Consider the following 18,617-nt stretch of genomic DNA (forward strand, 5'->3'; position numbering starts at 1 on the left):
AGGGCCAAAGTTTGGGGATGCCTGCTGTAGATCCTTCTGTGCTACTGATATCTGGGTCTTTATTTGTGTTGTATATTTTGTAAAACTTCTAAAAAGGGGATTTTTGCAGACAATGCTTTGCTGAAGAACTACACTGCAAAATTTGGAGATGTGCAAAATTCAAAGGGTGGTGATGTTTCAGTTCATGTATGATCTCAGAAAGTGTGAATTAGGTAAGTTCCCCTTTTAAGGCAAACCAGACTGAAACTCTCACACATCCCTAATCCGGACCCACCATCAGCACCTGACATGGTCAGGAGCCCAGGAGCCCCATTGGGGCTGACAGCAGTTCCCACAACAAACTCTCCTGCACTGTTTTAACATTTATGGTACTAGGGTGCAGAAAAGTGAAGTTCTGGCTGAGGCTGCCCACCATCTTCATTTTCCTAGAATGCCCCATCATTATTTGGGGTGGGGGGTGGGATTCATTACTGTTTAAAGTGGAAGATAATCCGAATGCTTTCCTTGTCGGTGAACGTTCTTCATTTATTGTTGCACAAAGAAATCAAATGTCGCAATATTTCACATTCTGCTAGCAATGGCACAAGAAAGCCAATGTGCCAGATAAACTTAGGAAGATAAGGAAGTGCATAGCTAGAGTGCATATATTATCATCACAATGAGATGCCATTGTTTATGGGACAAACAACATCTAATATGCAAGCAGATGGTCGGTCCGGATAGGTAAATAAGAAAGGCTAGGGCTTAAGGCTGAGAATGAACAATAGCCCCGGAAGAAAGCATGCCACCCCCTTTGACCAGACTTCCATCCAGGAAGTGCAGGCCGTACTATAGTCATCCTGTATCCTGTTCTCCGTCTAAGGGCATAGATTCAGTTCCAGTTAATCATACTAGCCCTGCTTTCCTGCATATGTTAGATGCTGCAGATTCTAAGCAGAATTACAATGGGGAATGTTTCTCTGGGATTCCTCTGCACAGTCTGAAAAATGAAGGGGAATTCACAAATGAACGTGCAGAACAGAATGAGCATGCAAAGCTGCCTTAAACTGAATCAGACCATTGATTCAACTAGCCCCCTTCTGTCTAAACTGGCAACAACTCTCTAGGGTCTCAAACAGTTAGTCTTTCCTGAGAGATGCTGAGGACTGAAGCTGGTACCTTCAGGATGCAAAACACGTCCTCTGGCCATTGAGCTAAATCCCTTCCCTGTATGTATGTGGCACTTTTTTTTTTGCTTCCTACTTCACTTGTCTCTTGCATCAGGAAAATGGAGCAGACTAGAGCCTTTTGTGGAGAACAGAGTTGCCAGAATTAATGTGGATCACCAGAGCTCCCGTGCCTTTAACAATTTGTGTGCGGAAAGGAATTTGACGGACTGAGACTTCTTTTAACAATGTAGCACCGTGATGGGAGAAGCGACATGACTGCGAATGAGGAATTATTGTGACATTTTACATTGATTTTACTAGGCAAAGAAAGGTAGAAAATGCCCATTATTATTATTATTAAAGCATTCATTGATTTAGAAACACCTTGCTTGAAATACCATTATCCACTTGGTCCATTATTCTAGATCGATTAGGTCAGTTACTTATTTATTTATCTGCTTCAGATAATAAAAGTCTCTAAGTGGTTTACATAAAAACAATAAAAAATGCAACAACATTCAATAAACTTTCCTAATAATAAGATAAACATGATATAAAAACTGAGTGGTGCACAAAACAAAAACAAAATTGAATTAAGAGTAAATTCCTGGGACTTCACAAAGGTGATGGAATCTTGGCAGAACTACAGTTCCCAAGGTTAATTTGAGAGTGCCGTATCTCCAGCGTGGGGAAACACTTTTCAGGGCTTTCCAACATGGGCAACCCATTGGCATTTCAGTGGTTATATGCCAATGGTGGTTGGGGATTCTTCCCTGTGCATAGCAAGCCACAGTCCCCAGCCACAGAAACACTGGAGGTGTCAACACTTATATCTCTCCACCCAGGCAAAGGCAATACTACAGTTCATAGACATATTCCAGCCAGGTCAAAGGAGAGCCAGGGAGGGGTGTGGCTAAAGATTGTGTGACACATTTTTATAGCCATTTCCTGTAAATTTATAGATGAGTTTACAATCATTTGTGAAATCTGGCACTACTGTAGGTATGTGGTTTGGGCAGCTAATTTCATGTTTAGCTTAATGCATGCCGTGTGGGTGGGAGGACCTCCTGGCCTAATGTAGGCCTAACTTGCACACATGCCCGTTTAAAGTTATTCTGCGCTACACTAATGAGTTTACATTGTTTCCTTCACAGCAACATTGGCATCTTGTAGTGGAAATACGGTAATGTATCATCAGAGGGTTCTGAGAGGAAGGAAGAGGACCGGCTCTATATGGTCACCTTCATTTGTAGGAAGTTGAGAAACACCATAGCTGTTTTCACATTTCCTAGCACAGGAAGACCGAGAGGGAAAATGACTGTGGGTCGTGCTTTCCTGAGCTAAACTAAGAAACATGGGATGCAGGTCTCTTAAGAGCTGTGCTTCCTGAAATGCCCACATCAGCAAAAAAGGTGAGTGTGTTTGTGTGCAAATATTCCTCCATGAAAATGTGGCGTGTTTTTCCAACCCAGCGCTTCCTCTGCATGCACCGTTAACCTCCTGCTTTTCTCGATGAACATCATCCAATTGGTAGATCAAAAGGGATAGTGCTTAAGCGGCTTGCTCGCAAAGCTGCAGGTTCACTTAACACAGAGGGAACTTCAGGCCTGCCTGTGGCCCTCCAGGCTTCTCTGCCTGGCCCTCGGGGCTCTCTCTAGGCCACACCCCTCTCTGCCCCTGCTCTGTGCCCTCAAGTGATTTTGCCTGGCTTGAATGTGTCATTCAGCTGTGCTAATTTCTCTTGCTTGCTTGGATGGATGGATGGATGGAGAGATGGAGGGGGGCATGTAGGATCCTCTGGCTTTTGTGGAGCTGGAATGCAGCCCACTGTACAAAAGAGCCTCATCCATTGCCTCTGGCCTTGTCTAGCCCTGGCATGCAGCCCCTGAAAGGATATCCATAAGGAATGTGGACCTCAGGCTGATAAAAGACTGTGGCCACTTTCACACCATGCCATCTTCCACTTTAAACAGTCATGAATCCCCACCCCCCACCCCAAATAATTATGGGAGCCATTGTTTGTTAAGGGTGCAGAGAGTTACTTACTTGCTTGCTTGCTTAGTCGTTTAGTCGTGTCCGACTCTTCGTGACCTCATGGACCAGAGCATGCCAGGCACTCCTGTCTTCCACTGCCTCCCGCAGTTTGGTCAGACTCATGTTCGTAGCTTTGAGAACACTGTCCAACCATCTCATCCTCTGTCGTCCCCTTCTCCTTGTGCCCTCAATCTTTCCCAACATCAGGGTCTTTTCCAGGGAGTCTTCTCTTCTCATGCTGTGGCCAAAGTATTGGAGCCTCAGCTTCAGGATTTGTCCTTCCAGTGAGCACTCAGGGCTGATTTCCTTCCTTCCTCCAGAACCATAATTCAAAAGCATCAATTCTTCGGTGATCAGCCTTCTTTATGGTCCAGCTCTCACTTCCATACATCACTACTGGGAAAACCATAGCTTTAACTATATGGACCTTTGTTGGCAAGGTAATGTCTCTGCTTTTTAAGTTGCTGTCTAGGTTTGTCATTGCTTTTCTCCCAAGAAGCAGGCGTCTTTTAATTTCGTGACTGCTGTTGCTAGGAAATGCCAATTCCCTTCCCAGAGCTGTTTAACAATCAATCCCTTTTCACGGGGAACTCTGGGAATCGTAGCTCAGTGAGATTAAGAGGAGTTTCCTAACAACTCTCAGCACTCTTGACAAACTACATATCCCAGAATTCTTTGGGGGGAAGCCATGACCATCTGAAGTGGAATCATAGTGCTTTAAATGCAGGCATCCCCAAACTGCGGCCCTCCAGATGTTTTGGCCTACAACTCCCATGATCCCTAGCTAACAGGACCAGTGGTCAGGGATGATGGGAATTGTAGTCCAAAACATCTGGAGGGCCGAAGTTTGGGGATGCCTGCTTAAATGTATGGTGTGAATGTGGCCCATTTACTCTGCATCCAGTGCACTACCATCGCTGGTTTGGGAAGCCGTGTACACACGACATTAGTCACAATCTATACCTATTTTGTATTGATCCTGTCGCGCCTTATGAAATACTGCAGGCACCCCCAAACTTTGGTCCTCCAGATGTTTTGTACTACAATTCCCATCTTCCCCGACCACTGGTCCTGTTAGCTAGGGATCATGGGAGTTGTAGGCCAAAACATCTGGAGGGCCGCAGTTTGGGGATGCCTGAAATACTGCATTTTGCCGAAAACCAGCTGAATTGAGAAAAAGAATGGCCAGCCTGCATTGTAATCTAGTAATGTGCACATAGTCAAATATTCCCCAGCCCTGACTTAACACACAAAAACGATGCATCTATATTGTCTTTCAGCTTGTCGGAGGGAAATACTTCTTGCAAAGGCCCAGAGGAAATGTAAAATAAACAGGAAACCTTCACTATAATGCAGATGGCATGCCAGAAATACGTTCTCTTATCAAAGCAATGGGACCCTAAGTGGGAAGCAGTACTTAACCAGACAGCAAGGAAACCATTTATGCACCTAGCATAAGTTAGGACTGATTGTGCCTTAAGATCTCACTCAGTACAGGCCCTGGCACTGCGTGACAAGATTCTCTTTGTTGAATGGTGTTTTGAATTAAAGTTCAGAGTATAATACCCTCATTGTGACAATGAGGGATGAAATCAGCTTCTCTGCTCAGTGTACCAGCCAGAGAAAAACAAGAGTGCAACATCCCAGGGAGAGACCTTGGCGCAGATCAAACTGAGGAAGATTCCCAAAGTTCTAGTCTTACATGTGGATTTCTGAGCAGAAAAAAAGGATGGTAAGGTGAGAGTTGAGGTCTTTGTACAAAAGAACTGTACCACCACACTGCCTAACCAGGGCACTTAGTTCTTCTGACACCGACTTGCTTTATGCGCTTGGGCAAGTCATTGAAAATAATGTGTTCTTGACTATCTCAGATAACAATGGCAATCTGTTTCTTCCACTAATCTTAACTGGCTAGGTTTTGTATGTTTTAATATACTCATAGATCTGCCCAGGGCACTTGAGATCTGGCCAGCTAAAAATCTAAATAAATGACTTCATAAATAAGGGGGTGGTTAGGCATGGGACAGGGGTGGCGCCTAGGGCTTGCTAATCAGAAGGTCGGCGGTTTGAATCCCCGCGACGGGGTGAGCTCCCGTTGCTCGGTCCCAGCTCCTGCCAACCTAGCAGTTCAAAAGCACGTCAAAGTGCAGGTAGATAAATAGGTACCACTCCAGTGGGAAGGTAAACGGCATTTCCGTGCACTGCTCTGGTTCACCAGAAGCGGCTTAGTCATGCTGGCCACATGACCCGGAAGCTGTATGCCGGCTCCCTCGGCCAGTAAAGCGAGATGAATGCCGCAACCCCAGTCATCCACAACTGGACCTAATGGTCAGTTACCTTTACCTAGGCATCTTAGCCTCCACCAGATCCAAGTGGAACCTTACAATGGGGAGGGAATTCTTGTTCTGATCACCCCTCTTTGTCTTCTCTGCTTTATTTATTTATCATTAAATTTGTATACTGCATTGGAAGATCTCAGGGCATTTTGAGCACAAAAAACAAGATAGCAATGCAAAACACACAATAAAAACAAGAACAGAACAAACCAATAACCCCCCTCCTACTTCTTTCCCCCATCTTCATTCTACCACAATTTGCAAGTTCCCTTTACCTCGCCTGGCAGAAGATGATGCAGCCTCAGTGTTTCACAGCATGTTAACGAATCACTGCGGCAGGATTTATGGTGCTATTTCAGGGAATATGTGGAATGGGCCAAGATTTGGCAACTGTGACTGCATCCCATGATGATTCCCCAGTTGGGCAAGCAATGAGAGGGAGTACATACAGGCAGCTGTGATGACACTTCGCTGTTTCTGAGTTGGTGCAGCACAGTGGCAGTTGCTGGTCTCAGTCAAGAGTGGCACAGCTACAAAATCTGCCAGAGGGGTAATGGTCAAGCATTTGCCATTCAGACACTTGCTTGAAGACAGCTCTGACTCATCTCCCCAAGAGCAGAGGAGTGACAGATTGACAGATGGCGCTGCCGCCACGCAAACATCTCCTCCTGATGTCTCTAGCACATCTCTTCCGTTCTGTGCCTCTCTGTGAGTTTCAGGCCCCAGACAGCTGCTGCTGTTAATTATGATAACATTCCTGATCCAGGGATGGGAATTAGAATAATGAATTGGTACATAGTGGTAACTGTTTTGCTTTCTGGAGAAAATGCCTGTATTAATTTTTCGCTAAGCAAGCTTCATTTACCACGTAATAGACTGTGGTTCAGATGGAATTTTTACCCAAATATATGGCCTTTTAAAAGAGAGGGAATTGTTTCATCTGGTGTTATATTTTGTACGTATCTGTTTGGTCGGAGGCCAGAAGAGTTTTGGAACTTTGATTTCATCTGTTTGCTTCTTAATTTTTATACTGAGGCTTATACCAGATCAGCACAGTTTAAATGTCAGGAGCTGGAGTCAGGTGAAGGTCTGCAATAAAAAAAAACACTGTCTGTGAAGTTAACTCTTTATTCACAAAAATCGAAACAATGCAAACCTAGTGATCCCAGAAACTCTTCCCAGTTGTTCTTGCCCCATTGAGGCAGCTACAAGGACTTCCTAGGTCCCTCCCCCTCCAGTGTTTTTTCCAAGCAGATGTAGATTGTGCCTGCATGCAACCAATCTCTCCTCTGCCCTTTTTTTTCTCTGTGTGTTCTAGGAGACCAAGGGAGAGGGGAGCTGGTCTCAGCAGGATGGGGAGACTCCCTGGATTCTTAATCACTGCCTCTTTGGCCCCCTCCTCTCTAGCCTCCTTTTCTGCATCTGAGCCTGTCCTGCTATCTGCCCCAGCCTCTTTCTGCTCACCAAACCCTGTTACCCCTCTTTTGCTTCTGACACCTCTTCCTTCCAGTCTGCTCCCTCTTCCTCCTCTGCTCACTCATTGTTGTCCCACTGCCAGACCCCTGGCTCTGACCTTCTTCCCCCGGGGGGGGGTTCCCTTGGGGGTTCTCCAGCTGGTGCCTCTACATCCAGCCAATCCATGGCACTGACCTATGCCAGGGGTTGCTAACTTTTGGGGGGGGGCATTTGAAAACATGACATGCCCTGCAACTCACACCATGGCGTGTTCTCTTGGCAGTAACAGAATGCTCCTTTCAAGCTTAATTTCAGGGAGGGAGGTGTTTTTGCGGGCAACATGTTGGTGAGGTGACCCCTGATATATGCAGCACAGGCTGCGAGCTCTCACCTTTAGAGAATTTTATGTCTCTTGTGCCTATTCACTGTCCGGAGCTATACACCAATTCTGAGATGCTTGGTGCCTGAGGTAGAAAATCCAAATGGCACCTACCAGAAGTAAAAATATCATAGTCGATTAAATAACTAACAGTGTGCTGCTCTTTAATGGTTCACAATATCTGCCATCTGGAGCAGCTGCCTAATGGTGTGGCAGAGCCTCAAGCACAGGCTAAATTCATTATTTTCAAAACTGGAAAAAGAATTAAGCAGCTGATGTTTACGGGATACCGTTCCCTCCAGCTCCATATCAACATTTTCACAAGTCGCATTCATTTCCACGTCTAGCTGTTTATTTCCAACTCGAATCAGGATGAGCAATGGCATTCAATTCTGTTTAACAGGAAGGGAACAAGATGACAGCAGTGTGCAAGTCCCATGGGTGGGCAAACCAGTGACACCTCGTGGCAAAGACGGGAAGCGATGAGGTTAACAAATAAAGAGGTTTGGTAAGTCACAAGGAGAGGAATGCTTTCAAAAGGCAAACGTAATGAGAATGGAATTTTAAATGCTGTGTTTCATTCACATAGCCTAATTCTCGACTCTAGTACAGCTTTGTTTCTGTTACCATGTACTGATTATTATATTTGTTTCTGATGTGTGCATGTAGCCAGAAGCCTAAAACGTGCAAATTATGGTAGCAGAAGTCTTATTAAATAAATGTAATTATACCTTTCCCCCACCCTCTTAATTTACATAATATATATTGGTTAGAGAAAACAGACCCTCTGATTATGTTTAAATTGCCTGGATGCAAAACCTTGTTCTTGTTGTTTTGACTGTGTGTTTTTTTAAAAGTTTATACAAGCACACAGTGAGTAATGTGGTGGAATAACTTTTGAAATCATATTACCTCCAAAAAAATATTTTACATTTCTGCCTGCCCTTTCTCAAGGGGCTCAGGGCAACACACACATTTCTCGGCTCAATTCCTTTTTATCTTCACAGCGAGAAAGGGTAAACGGAGAGATTATGAAGGACCCAAGAGCGCCAAGCAAACTTCATGGCTATATGAAGCTCTGAAACACAGATTAGGACCAGGACACCTAAATGACTGTCTTTGGTTGCCTGCCTGCTCTTTAAGATCCACAAGAACAGGACTGGGGAACCTTTGGCCCTCCAAATGTTGCTAAACTACAATTCCCATCAGCCCTAGCGAGCATCGTCAGGGGTGATGGGTGTTGTCATTCATCAGCATCTGGAAGGCCAAAGGTTCCCTACACCTGTACTAGAGAGACTCTACTCACAATCCTGCTGGTATCCAAAATAATTTTGGCAGGTATATAGCAGTAAGCCTTCTCTGTGGCAACACCTAGGGGGTTGGACCATCTTACTCAGTGGTTGCTTTCAGACAAATTGTTTATTGCATTGCTCCTGATTTCTTTGCACACAAGTTACAGGAAGGTTAGGCTATTTATTGAGCATGTGTTCCGATTTATGGGGATGTTAGACAATGCTGTGTCTTACTATTGTCCTCCCACACTTTCCATTGCATTTCCCTATCACGTTCCCAAACACAAAGTGTCTGGCTTTGCAGGGAATTGGCTATATTGCACAAAAATCACTCAAGTGTAATTGTGCAACCGGAGTTTGCTGGTATGTGGTTGAATCCCATCCCTAAATAGCCAGCCTGGGGCAGTTGTCTTGCTTCCTCTCTGGTGGTTTGCTGTCGTCTGATGAGGACCTTCCTCTTTTGGCAGGCCAAACTGAAAGTATTTCTGATCATTTTTTTATAGAACTAGCCCAGGTTGTGCTCGTCTGCTGTGCCATCTTGTAGTATTTAAATGAGGCACCCCCAAACTGTAGCCCTCCAGATGTTTTGGCCTACAACTCCCATGATCCCTAGCTAAGAGGACCAGTGGTCAGGGATGATGGGAATTGTAGTCCAAAACATCTGGAGGGCCGAAGTTTGGGGGTGCCTGATTTAAATTCTTGTTATTTGCGATTGTTTTCAAAATTGGGTTTCAAGTCACCCTGAGTGGTGGTGGCGGTGTTTCTCTTGCTTAAATGGAAGGGTGGGATGGAAATACGTTAAATCAATAAATAATTAAAATAAAGGCTGTGGATTTGAACCCAGGTCTCTCCAATTCTCTTTATCCCCTGCACTGCTTGGTAATTCCAACCATGTCTTTGGAATGACGGTGAGTCACATTATAAGAAATATAAATGACAAGGTGTCGTGGCACCTTAAAGATGTACAAATTCTGTTATGGGCTTTTCGTGAACTAGCGCTCACTTCATTGACTGCAAATCTGGATGGGCTCAAGGTAATTATAGCCATGTCACTTTCTGGGGTTTTATTCCTTTCCCTAGCGCTGTCTTCCTCTGAAATCTGTTCTGAAGACATTTGTAGTACTGACAGCTGAGGTTTTGGAGTGCTCTTTCTGCATTGCTAGGATCGTAAGTGATTTTGAGGAAAGTGAGCTACTGTCACACGTACCATGGCCGTGACACTGATATCAGTTAAGTAACATCAGTCTCTAACATCAGTTAAGTTAAAAAAAAAAAGCGGGGTTCATGTTGCAAACAGTTCAGGAACTTGGCTCAGGGACTGGTTGACATCTCCCCTTCTTCTTTCCATTCTATTGTTTCCACCAGGAGCAATTAAAAATAAAATAAAAAGCAACTGCAAAATGGACTGGGGGTCAGAGGAATGCACCTCCAACATCACTTTCATTGCAGCAGCCAGACAGCCTAGCAGGCCATTAGATCAGCAGTTTAAACACCTTCAGCTGTGCCCCACCACCCTTAAATTTTGAATTGCACTCTTAAACCATTCTTCAAAGCAAGCATCCATCACATTCTTTTCCTTCACGTTGTTCACTTCTGTTGTTTCTCTTTTCCATGGAAGGAAGTTTAAAAATTGCCTCCGTTTCAAGTCGATTTTTGCCTTCCTCCTTCTCCGAGCTTGGCTCAGTTCCCTAATTTGCCAATTGCAAAGGGCTGCAATAACAGCAGCAGCAACAACAAATGTTCCAAGGCAAACAGAAACCTGCTTTCGTTCACCTTTTATTAAACTGAAGTGTTTCCATTGATCAGAGACCGCTACACCAATTTCCCCCAACTCAGGCTCAATTGGGTGCTTAATCGACCTGACGGTGCCTTACCCTTCTATAAAGAATCATGAAATCACAAGGGTTCTGGGTATTAATTAAAGTTTCTAAAGGATTTGGCCAGTTGGATGTAACAAGATTAGAGGAGATATGTATCAAAAAGCAAGTAAAATGGTTAATTGAATTAAAGCAACAACAGGGAGCCAGTGTTAGTAGCAGTAGAAAAATCAGATGTGAACTGGGGAGGCCTGGTTTGTGTTGGCACCCACCACACTTTTATGTATATGAGTATCAACACCTTATTTTACCCCCCCCCCCCAAAAAAGGAGTGCACACATGCAATGAACACATAAACACATAGTAGGAATGCCATCACTGCCCACAACTTGGGCACTAGAGATAAGGAGGCTGTCAGATTCTTCCACCCAACTGGAACCCCTGATTGGCCAGCCACACGTTTATTTATGTATATTCTGTCTTTAAGGTGGCATACATATAAAATTAAATAAGTGAATAAAATCACAATGAAAGGATATTGAAACAAACCAAGTCATCAGGACTCTGAAGCCATTTTCTGCCATCTCTCTCTCTCTCTCTCTCTCTCTCTCTCTCTCTCTCTCTCTCTCTCTCTCTCTCTCTCTCCTGGGATCTTTTCCTTGGTGGTGATAAGATGACCCTTTTCCCCACACCACTGAATGCATGGCTGAAACAGGCTGCAAGGAAGAGCACAATCAATGGGAGCATCAGTGTCAATGTGTGGCCAGCAGGGGCTTTCCTCATCACACTTTCGTTGAACGTGTGGGAGGCTTTGTTTGAATGCTGTGTGTCTCGGCCTAGTCTGCTTCACAGTGTTTCTGAGAGCGTAAAAAGAGGAGAAAGTGCTATTAAACATGTAAAATGTCCTTTGGAAGGTTCCTGCTTTCAGTTTCCTCAAATGAGGGGGCATTCCTAGGAGCACCTCTGGCTTTGAATTATGCTATCAGTGGTGATGTTTTACAACCATGAGACACTTTATAAACCAGCAGCGATATGGAGCTCCCAATTAGCTTAAATCCTTACTGGGTTAGTTTGTGCTGAACATTTGCTGCATATTGGTTGGTACTAGAGAGGTTGGATGGTTGTCTCAAGTCCTTTAGGGGACAAAATAATATCAAGAGGTGCCTTGACTTTCTTTTACGTGATCTGGTAGCTTAGATGTGGCACGGTCAAGCAAAGGAAATTCCTTCCAGCTGCTTCTACATGATATTTGTTTTTGTCTTAAACCAAGAGGTACATGTTCATATTGAGAACAGTTTTCTCTTTTCTTTTACCTGTCTGACACAAACTATTATCATGTTTAAAGTGAAAGTGAGCTGCAAAAACTTTCATCAAGGCTTTGCATCTGGAAGCCACTGGAAATGATCATCATTGCCATCTCTCTTCTAAATTTTCCAAATGTTAATCAGTTGAAGGACAGAGAAACTTTACATTTCATGGACAGTACAAATATAATTTCAGTATCATCCTCACCTACAAAGTTTAGATGGGTTTATCTTTCCTTTCAATGATGCCTGTATATGGAGCCTGTTACAATGATCAGTTCAGTTGAAACTTCCTCACATGAGGTAATAAACTCATAATCAACCATTAGCTTCTTTCACTAAATTTATCGTGCACAAAAACAGGCCAATAAGGTGAAGATGCCAATAAGGTATTTGACCATGCTCAAATACTGTATGGGGATTTGCCCACTGCAAGCTCACTGCAATTGCTACCCTACCCATGAACATGTTTATTTGGAAATAAACCCACTGAGAATGATGAGATTCCCTTCTTTCTAAAATGATAATGCTGCCTTTTCATCTTTGCTTTGTGAAATTGTCCCCCAAGGACCCATAACTTAGATTTGGGACTGATCTCGTGCCATGGGCAGGTTCACTGGATACTGGATTGCTGAAAACGAATGTAAATTGCCTTTTCATCTCTGGACATCTTGTGTTTTGGAAAGCCACAAGAACATGGCTGGTCCTAAACTGAAAGGTAGTATTGCAGAGAATTTAACGCAGTTGAGGAAAGCCAGTCCTTGTACTAGATGAGAGCCATTAACTTTTAGAGTATCTCTTCTTCATGATGACATTAAGTGGATCAGATCCCTATTGCACAAAAATAAAGGGCTTGAAGCCCTGCCAAATTTTGGCATCTGGTAGCTCTTATGGAATGTTACATCTGCTCACAATAACAGTGTAAGGGAATTGAGTGCTCCTAGAACCACAGGTTCCATTGTCACCATTTGAAACAGCAAAGACCACTCTTTTTTCAGCCTCCTCTTAGGAAAGCAATTTTTTTAATGGTTGGCCTAATATGGGATGACCAAAGAACCACCTTGGGTCTGATATTCTTCTATGCCAGATATTACATCTATTTTCAATTTCCAACATCTAGCTGGGGATCTCTGAAAGTTACATTGGAACCACTTTTGAGAACACAAACATTCCTCCCCAAACCAATCACAATCCAGAAATGTGTAGTCCTGCCTTTAGTGATCCTGACTCTCCAGTGTGTGCCTCGTAGAGAGAAGCAAAGCTAAGATTGAGCATAAAAGTGACTCTACTGCTGCAAGCTGGTCACCAGTTAAAAGCTGCCCTTTGTAGGGGCCAGCAAAAACACCAACCCATTGACACCATAGACAGCTGTGTGGAGGCAGGATAGTTGCTCTTCCTGTGTTGCTGTAGCGCAAATAGTAGTTCTCACTCAGTAGCCCCAAATCAACCAAAATGCAGTCCCATGAACCTTTCAAAGAGATGTTGACTTACGCCACCCTTTTCGCCAGTGTAAGTTCAGCTGGGTTGCCAGATCGTGTGACTGAGCTAAACAAAGTTAAGACCCAGCATATGTCTCCCATGCCCTGTCCTACCCCTGCCACTTTCCCAGAATGCCCATTTTTCAAGGCTTATGCAACCTAAAATCCAGGCTCCAGGTTGGACATGTTGATTTTAACTATCTACCCAAATCTTTAGCTGCAAATTTCCAGTAATAATTATTTTTAAAGGATGGTCCAAGAGAGGTTGTTCTCCTATGCAAGCAACATTGGGATGCATGGAGACTATGCAAAACCACAAGTGCTCTTCATTTTGGTAGGGACTTCCCTATAGGTTGTGCCCCATAAGGCAAAATCATCAGCTATATTTCATGACATCCAAAATCTGCCATCTCAGGCAGCTGCTGCCTTGCTGTCCCTTATAGGAGGGTCGAGCTGCCTCTAAACCCCACCCACAAAGGAAGGGAGATCATATCCGAAAGATGGGTGAGAGCTTTCAGAGTGAGAGCATGCAATTAGATAATAGCCCAAGGACTGAGTGATCCGATCAAGATAAAAGGTAATGCATTTCCTATGAACGGACATCAGGCAATGAGCTGCAGTAATCACTGCAAAGAGAACACAGTCCAAAGAGATGAATGGAGTGAGAGTGGGGAACCGGAGGGAGCCCAAGACCATGAAAAAGATGTCAGCCAGCTTTTGCAATCAATAAGCAAGCATCCCTGGGAATGACACAACCTTGATCAATGAATCCAAATGATGCCAACAAGAAGCACATTATATTATGATGCTAAATACAAAAATATTCTTCTCTGCAATAGGCATTCTAGCCATACTGTTATCTAGCCCTATTTGTATGACCCTTCAGTTTGGAAATATTTGTGGTGGCTAGTTTAATAAGCAACACCGATGCCTTAGGGGAAACACTGAAAATAGCAATAGTAGCACATTAAAAGTGATAATGGTGGCAGCAAAACATCCTTGTTGAACAAGCCAAGTATCTGAGTGTGGAAGCAGTCTCAGTCAATGTCCTTAAAAGTTATTCAGGAGAGTACTGTATATTCCGGCGTATAAGACGACTGGGCATATAAGACGACCCCCAACTTTTCCAGTTATAGAGTTTGGGATATGAGTATAAGAAATATGACCCGGCATATAAGATGACCCCCAACTTTTGAGAAGATTTTCCTGGGTTAAAAAGTAGTCTTATACGCAGAAATATACAGTATTTGTGTATGAGGGTGTGAGTTGTGTGTGTGTCTTTTTTCCACCGGGACTCACCAGGACTCAGTTCCAGCACTTCTCAGGTGGATAAGAGAACAAGGGAGAAAAAGGGAGGCCTCTTTTTCTAGAAAAATAGCAGGGTGGGGTGGCGTATAATGCAGCTGAGACAAGATCAACCACATAATAAAAGTGTCCAGCACTGCCACCAGAATTTTTGCCTTTTTAACCAAAGTACTTGTTTAAGAGTTGAGTAAAGCATTCACCAGATGTGCAGATAAATATAGACACAATGTGTGGTATTTAACATTAGTCCTCCTTTGAGTAAACCTATTGAAATTAATGGACATGGTGCTTAAGTGCTTTAATTTCAATGGCTCTGCTCTGAGTAGGATTTTGGTTGATTCAATGCAGCCCAATATTACACAACACACTTTTGTGCTGTTTGGTTAACTCTAAATCTATTTAAAAGAAGTACTAGATTGCTATATACAAAGCCAGTTCTGCTGGCATCAACAGCTGCCAAAACTATTGTTAGCCCTTGTCTGTGTGCAAATTCACTTCAAAATCGTTTAATCCTTTTAACAGAAGTGTCAGGGTTGCTATCATACACCCAACACATCCCATGAACAAAATAATTTTGAACTCTAATGACAGAGCAACCATTAGAAGTACACCACACAGGACAATCAAGGAATTTAACCAGGGTTATTCCAGACAGAACAATTCAGAGTCAGGAAAGAACCCACAACTTCAGACTGTGCAAATCAATATTACATATGTCCAAGGTATAGAAAGATGCACTTTGCACACACACTTTTGACTGAGAAATCAAGGAGCCTGCACATCCAGAAATCTGTTAACCAACTACGGTACATAGCAATTCTATATGCAAAAACCTGTATAGAAAATGTCTGCCCTTTTCCTTTCACATTGCAGATAATGCTCTCTACTACACAGTCTCCTTAAAGTCTCTTTAATGTTTCAAAGGAATCCATATAAGTGGTCCCTCCTCACAGCTGATCAATCTTAATTAATTTCAAGAGGCCGCAGATGGTAAAAATGATACTCTCAAACAGCTCCTTCAGGAATCTCTTTTTCTACTGCTCATTAAAAAAAAAAACAGAAGAGAAATTATACTTTCTTTGACATTTCTTCTACTCTTGTAACTAGAGAAAGTTGAAATTGAACCCAGGACTTCTGCAAACAGAAGCCCATCCCTTAGGAAAGTCCTGCATTTCCAATGCAGTGCAAACAACTTTTGTGTGTTTGGTTAGATGCATTCTGTGATTTATTTCAGGAGAAAAATGCAAATGAAACCTGTGTTGCCAGCAGTTTGAAAGATATGCACAAATAAAGAAGCCTTTGGAATATGTAATGTATAAGGCACTGTAGGTGGGAGAGAGATGAATTAAATAGGGCAGAAGAAGATCTTGCTCGCAGAAATGAGATCTGAACTTTTATTGCATAGGAAGATTTACCCACTAGCCTCGAGGACGTAGAGCAGTAGCTTTCAGATATCCCACTTTAGGGTGCCTTTTTCCGAATTCATCCAGCACATGGCAGAGGTTTCTGTGGACTGTTTTAAGGCACATGTGTAGTTCACGGTGGAGCGTGGCTGGATTCCATTGTTGCTCTGTTTGAACAGCAGTAGCTTATAAAGGTCTAGTCTGAAATAAGCCCTCCAGAGTCAACAGGACTTGATCACGTAGGAAGATGAACATACGGAGCTGCCTTATACTGTCAGTCCATTGGTTCATTTAGCTTGCTACTGTCAACACTGGCAGCAAATCTCCAGGGTTTCCACACAGGGCATTTCCCAGTCCCAGCTGGAGATGCCAGTCTAAGGGTGGGCTCCTCCCTGATCTTCAGTATGGGTGGGGGACGGGCGGTAATTTAAGGTATACAGAGAATGTGCTCAGGAAGCATTTATTCTGAATCTTTCTTCTAACTTCCCTTGGAATGTCTGAAGACAGCACATCTACCAATGTGGCTGAGGGAGGGCAAGAAGGTTGTCACATGCCAATAGTACTCAGATATCCAGCTACTGGAACAGGAATACTAGAAGCTGCCTAATTACCAATTATCCTCGGTCTATCATCTATTGTCCACATTAACCAGCCCCTGTTCTATTTTCCTACAGGGGACATTCCCAGCACTACCTTGAGATGCCAGGGGTTGAACTTGGGACCTTCTGCATGCAAAGCAGGTGTTCTACCACTGAGCTAAGGCCCCTTCTCTTGTTCAGAAAGCCCATTACAATGAAAACAGAATTCACAGCTCAAATGGCACCCCTCTCCCACTCATGTGAAGCCATTCTAGGAAAACTGTCCTAAACCCAGGAGCACTTACTTTGGAGTGAGAGCTGCAGAGTGAAAAAGTAGGCTGTGACAGCATAATTATGGACTAAAACATTGGGGCGTGGGATTTAAATACCACCCTTTTTATATACCATGTACTGTATTGTACATGTGTGGATTTATTGACTACTTTGCAGCCATGAGGGCAGAGGTTTTTTAAACCCACAACAAATTAGAAAACAAATTATTGGGCTGCCTCCAGACAACCTGTTCATTGAGGGTTCATCCCAATTTGTTTCCACTACAGTTATACAATTTCTAACCTGGATAGGTCCGTATAGTTAAAGCTATGGTTTTCCCAGTAGTGATGTATGGAAGTGAGAGCTGGACCATAAAGAAGGCTGATCGCCGAAGAATTGATGCTTTTGAATTATGATGCTGGAGGAGACTCTTGAGAGTCCCATGGACTGCAAGAAGATAAAACCTATCCATTCTGAAGGAAACCAGCCCTGAGTGCTCACTGGAAGGACAGATCCTGAAGCTGAGGCTCCAAGACTTTGGCCACCTCATGAGAAGAGAAGACTCCCTGGAAAAGACCCTGATGTTGGGAAAGATTGAGGGAACAAGGAGAAGGGGATAACAGAGGATGAGATGGTTGGACAGTGTTCTCGAAGCTACGAACATGAGTCTGACCAACTGTGGGAGGCAGTGGAAGACAGGAGTGCCTGGCGTGCTCTGGTCCATGGGGTCACGAAGAGTCGGACACGACTAAACAACAACAAAAACCTGGATAGCTCAGTTAGAGCACAATGCTGATAATGCCAAGGTTGCAGGTTTGGTCCCTGTATGGGACAGCTGCATATTCCTGCCTTGCAGGGGGTTAGACTATGATCCTCAGGGTCTCTTCCAACTCTAGGATTCTATCATCTATGGTTGCTACCTCACCCTTTCTAGTGCATTTCCCCATCACTTTTTACTACAAAAAGTCACTATGTTCTTTACGTGCCTTTGCTGAAGAAGAGCACAGAATTTGACTTCAATTCTGCAAGCCCGTTTTGTCAGGCTGCAGCTGAATCCCTCCCACAAAATAATGACAGCCTGGAGCTGAAATGAGCGCCCACCCAAAAGAAAGCTAGTAGCGATGGGCATGTTATCATTTTCTAGTGCCTGGGAAGGGTTGCAACATTGTGGAAGAGTGCATGTTTTGCATGCAAAAGATTCAATCCTTAGCATCTCCAGATGTTGTTTCCTTGCTTTGGAATCCCGGACTCCGGAGAGAAATCATGCCGAGCTAATACTGAACTTGATGAATCGGTGATATTACACCGCAAAAGCAGCCTCCTTTGTTTCTGTTGTTTTTCCTTCTTTAAGTCCCTTTGTTTTCTGGAGATAACGCGATCTCAACATAAACACACACGCGCGCGCGTCTTGCGTTTTCTCCTCGGTCAAGGATTTAAGCAACTGGTTTGATTTGCATCTTGCGAAGCAGGCAGCCCGAATTTTAATAATCAGACTAAGTATCTCGCCATTCATCAGCCCTGTAAAATTTACGCAGGGTCACACAGCTTCTCTTGCGCAAGTTAAGGAAAAACGAACGAGCTGCGCCAAGGAAATGAGCTTCACGACTTCCGTTGCCAAACAGATACTGTACAGTACTTTCCCATAGCAGCCTAACAAGCTTCCTCCTCCTAGTGTATCTGAAGAAGTGTGCATGCACACGAAAGCTCATACCAAAATATAAACTTAGTTGGTCTTTAAGGTGCTACTGAAGGAATTTTTTTATTTTGCTTCGACTCAGACCAACACGGCTACCTACCTGTAACTAAAGCTTCCTC

This window comes from Zootoca vivipara, chromosome 1, assembly GCF_963506605.1.
Source record: "Zootoca vivipara chromosome 1, rZooViv1.1, whole genome shotgun sequence".
In the NCBI taxonomy this organism is placed as follows: Eukaryota; Metazoa; Chordata; class Lepidosauria; order Squamata; family Lacertidae; genus Zootoca; species Zootoca vivipara.